General features: G+C 30.6%; 1 pseudogene; it reads left to right on the plus strand.

Annotated features, from left to right (window-relative positions):
• On the plus strand, positions 1 to 2,639 carry LOC125823126 (F-box/kelch-repeat protein At3g23880-like; annotated as a pseudogene).
• Positions 2,640 to 7,153: the final 4,514 nt, after the last annotated feature.

The raw sequence follows: 7,153 nt of genomic DNA on the forward strand, positions 1-7,153 counted from the left end.
ATGGCAGAATCTGAGGGAGACGAAGCGTCCGATCTACACCAAAACGAATAAAATGCACTAACTCTGCTCAATTGCCTCTCACTTCAATTAAAGATTCAGTTTTTATGACAATTCCTATTCTGCCAGCAGAGCTCATCACTGAAATCCTCTTGAGGCTTCCGGTGAAATCTCTCTTGAAATTCAGGTCTGTATTAAAATCCTGGCTTGATTTAATCTCTAGACCTGAATTTATGAACACCCATCTCAGTAAATCTGCTAATAACGAGGATTTCACTCACCATAGGCTTATGCTGAGTTTTAATCAACCTAAGTACAATCTTAAGGATTGTTCTGTTAGTTCTTTAATTAATGGCTCAGTTACTGAGGCATTGAACTTGGAGTATCCTAGGATCTGTTGAGATTGTGGGTTCTATGAATGGATTGATTTGTCTTGTTATTGCAAAAAAGATATTTGTTTATATGGAATCCATCAATTAGGAAGTTCAAGAAATTGCCTGATTGTAGAGATAAATGGTGTTCTGGTTGCCATTCCATGTATGGTTTTGGATTTGATGAGGTTCATCGTGATTATAAGGTAGTGGTTGGGTTCCATAACGAGAGTTATGCCTATTCATTTCTTGTTAAGGTTAAAATGTATAGTCTAAATAGTAACTCTTGGACAAGTATAGAAGATTTTGAGACTGGGAACATATGTACTAAGTCGGGTATGTTTGTGAATGGGAAAATTCTTTGGGCTAATGATATTTATTATACTTCTGGTTCGGACATCATTTCTTTTGATTTGGCTGATAGGACATGGGGAAAAGTGCAACAACCCTACTATGGAGAAAGAGATTTTTGTTGGACCCTGGGAGTTTTGGAAAGTGATCTTTCTGTGTTTTGTAATTATCAAAGAATTCACGTTGACGTGTGGGTTTTGAAGGAGTATGGGGTTAAAAAAATCTTGGATAAAGATGTATAACATCAATATTCCTTGTGATCCTATGATCGGTTATCATTGTCTATTCTTTTGCATGTCAAATAAAGGTGAAATTTTGTTTCAGTTTGGCTCAACTTTCATGATTTACAATCCAAGGGATCATCACTCAATCGTACAACGAAGCCCACATCTAGAGGTTACCCACTATGACTATAAGGCAAGCATCTACATAGAAAGCCTAGTTTTGCCCTTTTTTCAACGGAAGAAATCAAGGATGCAACAACGGAGGAAGTTGAAATAGCTCTGATGAAGACAATTGTGTAATTAATAGTAAGACTTCTCTGTACATCTCTCAAGTGTTGTTATACTCTGTTTCTTTTCAAGTATAGAACGAGATATTACATACTACGCCTATCTGAACCATATCCTCTTGGAGGTCTTGTTAGTGTTATTTTCTTTTTTGCTTCACGGAGATAACAATTTTCTTGGAAGAATAGTTATTTGGTTGAAGTGCTTGGTGTCTTCATCCTCAACCTAAATGGCACTCAACATTTTTGTTACTTTGAATAACAATTATTTTATCATGTTCAGAGTATCTAAATTTGACTTTAAAGAAAGAACTTTTGTATGTTCTGTTGTATATTTTACAACAGTAAAGTTAAAATATGTGTGATGTTATGTATCACCGAGTGAGAGATAAAAGCCCCGGCTTAAAGAATTTCCAAGAGCAACATCCACTTGTTATACTATAACCAACCTATAATGAGGAAAAATAGCTAGTCCTTGTAAGTAAACAACGCCAAGAATTTGATTGACTTGCATATTAGTGTAATTGTGGTTCAATTTGTTGATTTGCATATTTTGTGATCCATTAAATTTAGATAACTTATTGTTGTGCATTAGTGAAATGATATGGAGGAGAAAAAGGAAAGAAGCCAAAATGTGTAATATGAAATTTCTTTGCGAGTTGGATTTACTGGAACTAGAGAGGAGAGGATGGTTTCTACATTAAACTCCAGCTCTAAATCAACTAATTTACCCATTTTTGGTAGCATAAAATGTTGGATAAGAATAAGTAATGCTTGTAATTCATTCTTAACGTTTTTATCCTTTTTGGTATTAATTGTAGATCATGTATACCACTTAAGGTTGCACCATGTTCCATCTTAGACATCAGATAAGTTAACGACGGTACATTTGTTTGTGTTATAATGGATGTTAAGGGAGATGTTATGCCCCTAAATCGAGTGAGAATAAAGAGCATTCAGAGACATGGAAATCTTGCATCGCGTTATATTGTGGTTTAATTTGTTGTTTTATGTCCCTGTGGATCATTAATTGCGGAAACAAGAGAGACATATAGCGAAGGCCAAGAACTTATTGGCCTGCAATGTATGTGTAAATTCTTAACAAGTTACTCTTTTATTGGCAGCATAATATATAGGATCAGCATGACAACCGCTTGATGTTGCATCACTTTTCATCTAGACATCAGATTTAGTTTACAGCGGTTTATTTGATTTGTGTCCATTGCTTAGAAGTTGAATGGAAGCAACTTTGACAACATGTATCAATGGTGTTTGCAGGGAAATGGAACTCGTCTCTTTGCTTAAATAACGCTGAATTTTCTAATGGAAGTGATGTTTGCGTGTGAATTGCTAACTGATACTATGTACTATTGAACTTTCAGGACGTGAATGCTGATGCTAGGAACAACTAATCTACTACTACTACTACTTGTCTGCATGGATTGCAACGTGGAAGGATGGATTTTCTCTGTTTTTACTGTTTCTTGGTTTTGTGGTCTGAAAGATAGAAACTTGCATTAAGGTCATCGCCAATCCTTAAATGGTCATGTCTGTGAATACAAAAGACATAATATATAAGCGTGTTCTTCAATTTGGTCTCAGCTAACATTTATATCCTTCAATTTTGGGTGTGCACGAGTAGATATTTAAACTTATATAAAGTTGAACTAATAGATATACTTGTGCGTTGTTTTGTCTTTCTATTGAAGAAATACATTTGTTTCTCTAGAATCCATCAATTAGTAAACTTAAGAAATTGCTAGTCTCTATAGAGCTATTGGTTTCTATTTCATGTGTGATTTTTGGATATAATGAGCTTCATGATGATTTTAAGGAAATGTGCATTTTCAAAATTTGAGTTGTGACTATTCACATCTTGTTAATGTCAAAATATATAGTTTAAATAGTGATGTTGTCCAACAAGTCGAGTATGATTACATTTGAGATATGACAAGTCACATCTTTTTAATGCCAAAATATATAGTCTAAATAGTGTTGTTGTCCAACAAGTCGGATATTCAATTCGTGGCTGCTGAATTTTATTGCAATAATTATATGAGTAACTAATTATATTGTCCAATTTTATCAATTCACATTTGCATCCTACTTATTGCATCTTATACATTTAAACTCCTATAATTAATAATTTTAACATAACATAATAGATTAATTAAGCAAAATATTTATCATATAAAACAAAAGTAATCCAAAATTACATAATCAAAATAGTAATTTTAAAGTGTCATTCAATAACAATATTAAAAAAATATAAAAATCCTTAATATGATTTCTACTTGATGCTTGGTTCATCATCAGTGCTACCTCCATCCTCCATCTGAAGATTTATTATCGATGGTTGAATCGATTGGTGACTAAACAACATCACTTTTTATATCTGATGTCTTAAAAAACAAAAAAATAAATATTAATTGACAGACAAGTTGATGATTATACTCCAAAAAACAATTTGAAGTTCTCTACTATTTTGACTAGTGCTACCATTCCACACACATCTCTTGCTCCCTTTCCTCATAGGAGGAACCAATCTATGATTCTTGGTGAAAGGGTTTTAATTTTTATTTCTATTGCTCATTTAATGAATATTTATGGATTAAACCATCCTTAACTATAACCTAGTTTCGTAAAAAAAATTGTTTTGACTAGTCAATTTGCTATTTAAAAATGTAATCGTCTTTGGCTTAAATTTTCACTTTAGTATATTGTAAAAACTTCTTTCATTAGTTTTTTAAGATGGGAAAATGCATAAGTACCCCCCAGCCTATGCCCAAAATCCCTGAGACACACCTAACATTTACTAAGGTCCTATTACCCCCCGAACTTATTTTTTAATTAATTTTTTACCACTTTTCGGCTTACGTGGCAATATAAACCAAATAGGTTGAAAGGTTTGTTCAACACGTGCCGGGCCCCAGTTTTTCAACTTTTTAAAAAGTAGTTTTTACACTTCCCAAAATTTCAAAAAGCTATTCTATTATTTATAATCTACTTTGTTAATATATTTTTAGTTAGTTTATAGATTTTAATGTTTATATATTTTATTTCAAATTTGGGCATGTAAAATTTTGTAAATATTATATATATAATTTTATTTTATTTATAGATAAAAAAATTTATTTATAATCTACTTTGTTAATATATTTTTAGTTAGTTTATAGTTTTCAATGTTTATATATTTTATTTTAAATTTGGGCTTGTAAAATTTTGTAAATATTATATATATAATTTTATTTTATTTATAGATAAAAAAATATTACTTATAATCTACTTTGTGAATATATTTTTAGTTAGTTTATAGCTTTCAATGTTTATATATTTTATTTCAAATTTGGGCTTGTAAAATTTTGTAAATATTATATATATAATTTTATTTTATTTATAGATAAAAAATATTATAACTTTGTTAATATATTTTTAGTTAGTTTATATATTTTATTTCAAATTTGGGTTTGTAAAATTTTGTAAATATTATATTATTATTTTTTTTTTATTTTTTTTATTTTAAATTGCCATCATCAAGGTTTGTCACCCGATGTTAGGGGTCTGGCTAGACCCACGTCTTTCCCATTCATTCAATATAATTTAATTTTATTTATAGATTAAAAAATATTATAACTTTGTTAATATATTTTTAGTTAGTTTATAGTTTTCAATGTTTATATATTTTATTTCAAAAAAATATATTTTGTACTCATGTGAATTTTACCGTCTTTACGAAAATTTCTATTCATTTAACGTTTCTTAAGTTTAGCTTATCACACAGGTAGGTGAAAATATATTTGATCTCTTTTTCAAACACCGTTAAGTTGTAAAAAAACCGAAAAAAACCGAAAAAAACCGAAAGAACCGACTAAAACCGAAACCGAAAAAACTGACTTTGCGTGGTTTGATTTGATATTTAGATTTAATAAACCGACATAATTGGTTTAGGTTTTTTTTAATGAAAAACCAAACCAAACTGACCTATGTACACCCCTACTTCTAAGTCATCAAGAATCGTGGTTGAGTTCAAAGGTTAGTTTTTTCTTGATTTTATTTTGTTAGCTTTTCGAAGAAAGGAGCAATTTAACTTATGATAATGAAGGTTTTTTTTCCAAACTTGAAGAACAATAATAAAGAAGAAGACAATTGAGTTAATATTTATTTTTTCCAAGTTTATTTTAACACATGACCAATTTTTATTGGTCAGTGCTGTCTAAAAGTTGCACCCACGCGCCTAACATAGGTGAAATCACGGACTCAGCCACGTAGACCGAAAAATGGTAAACAATTAACTAAAAAATAAGTTCGGGGGGTAATAGGACCTTAGTAAAGGTTAGATGTGTCTCAGGGATTTTGGGCATAGGCTGGGGGGTACTTATGCATTTTCCCTTTTAAGATCTATAAAGTACTTTGAATCTAGTTGACAATCTTTATATCTATATAATGACTAACCCGTATTCCATCGATATCAAATTAATAGACTCATTAACTAATAGTACATTATAACATTTGTTGATATTTAATTTTTATATAATATCTTCATCATTTTTCAAACCGCCTTCAATGTTGTTAATATTTCCCATCATCAAATGAAAATGCATAAGAATCTATCATGCTAAGACTTAAGCCCCTCCACGTCTATGTAATTCCCTTCTCTAGTGTAATTAAAAAGTCAAAATCATTTTTTTACCACTCAGTGCTCAAATTCTGTATTAAGAGCCTCGATTAAATTCAAATCGCACACTATAGAGTTCATTTGAATATGGAGATTCTAATAAAATTTTCTTTATATTCTAAGCTTGAATCAAAACCTCTAATTAAAAATAAAGCAGTACTACCACTACATCCCAACCCCAACCCCATGTACTTGGCATATACCTCGAATATAAACACCCCTATATTCATTACTAACGTGACTAGCACAAATTTGAAATCCTTTAGACTAGACATTCCCAATCAAAGAAAAATAGGGGGGAATGGGAAAAGGACAACAATCTTTATAATAGATACAAGTGCAAATGTGTCATAATTCTATTGGACCAACATGATAAATGATGCCTCCTATCCATTACTAAGTGTAGATAGGGTGTGTACCTACGATTTGGTTATTACTGTAAAATAAATATTTTGTATATATGGTGTGATAATAATACATACATGAGCACCACTCCTTGTCAACATTGAATAAAAATCTTGTGTTCCCTTCTTCTTTTTTTGTAGTATATAGATCGAGAGTGGTGTGTCGTAGAACATGCAGGTACTTCCACAAAAACTCACATGGATACTCACATGGATGATAATTAATCCCCTGCATATTTATTTGATTATTTAAATCTTATCGGTAAATTTTAAGTTAGGTCATATGTCTCTCATTCAAGTAAGAATTTGAGAAAATGGAGATAAGCCAATTTAACTGAGCATAGAGTTTACAAAATAAAAAGGAACTTTAATTTTAAATATTGGAATTTTAGTCTAAAGATTTGTATAGAGTTATATGCTCTTAAACGCAACATGATGTGGAATATAGAAATTAAAATTAAATATAAAAAAAAATACATCTTTTTAGGACAGACTAAAAGGGCAAGACACTTAAATAGTTAAATTGGCACAGATGGAATAGTATTACCAAATGAAAAAGGAAAAGAGGGAAGAAGGCCAGCACCAACAAGCTCCAAATTATGAGAGGCGAATCCAAAATTTTGAAAGAATAAGTGCAGTATTACTAAAAAGTGGATCTAAGATATAAATTTGATCGATTTAACCGTTAAGTTCCTATCACTGAACTCATTAAACTTTTAAAATTATAAGTTCAAATGTTCTTATCAAATAGTAATTTTTTATATATAAGATCTATTCCGTGTTGAAGTTATTGAGAGATCGATTGAACTCATCATTAATATTATTTGGCCAAGCAGCCTATATATTA

This window comes from Solanum verrucosum, unplaced genomic scaffold (assembly GCF_900185275.1).
Source record: "Solanum verrucosum unplaced genomic scaffold, falcon-dt-bn FXZP01000199.1, whole genome shotgun sequence".
NCBI classification, from domain to species: domain Eukaryota; kingdom Viridiplantae; phylum Streptophyta; class Magnoliopsida; order Solanales; family Solanaceae; genus Solanum; species Solanum verrucosum.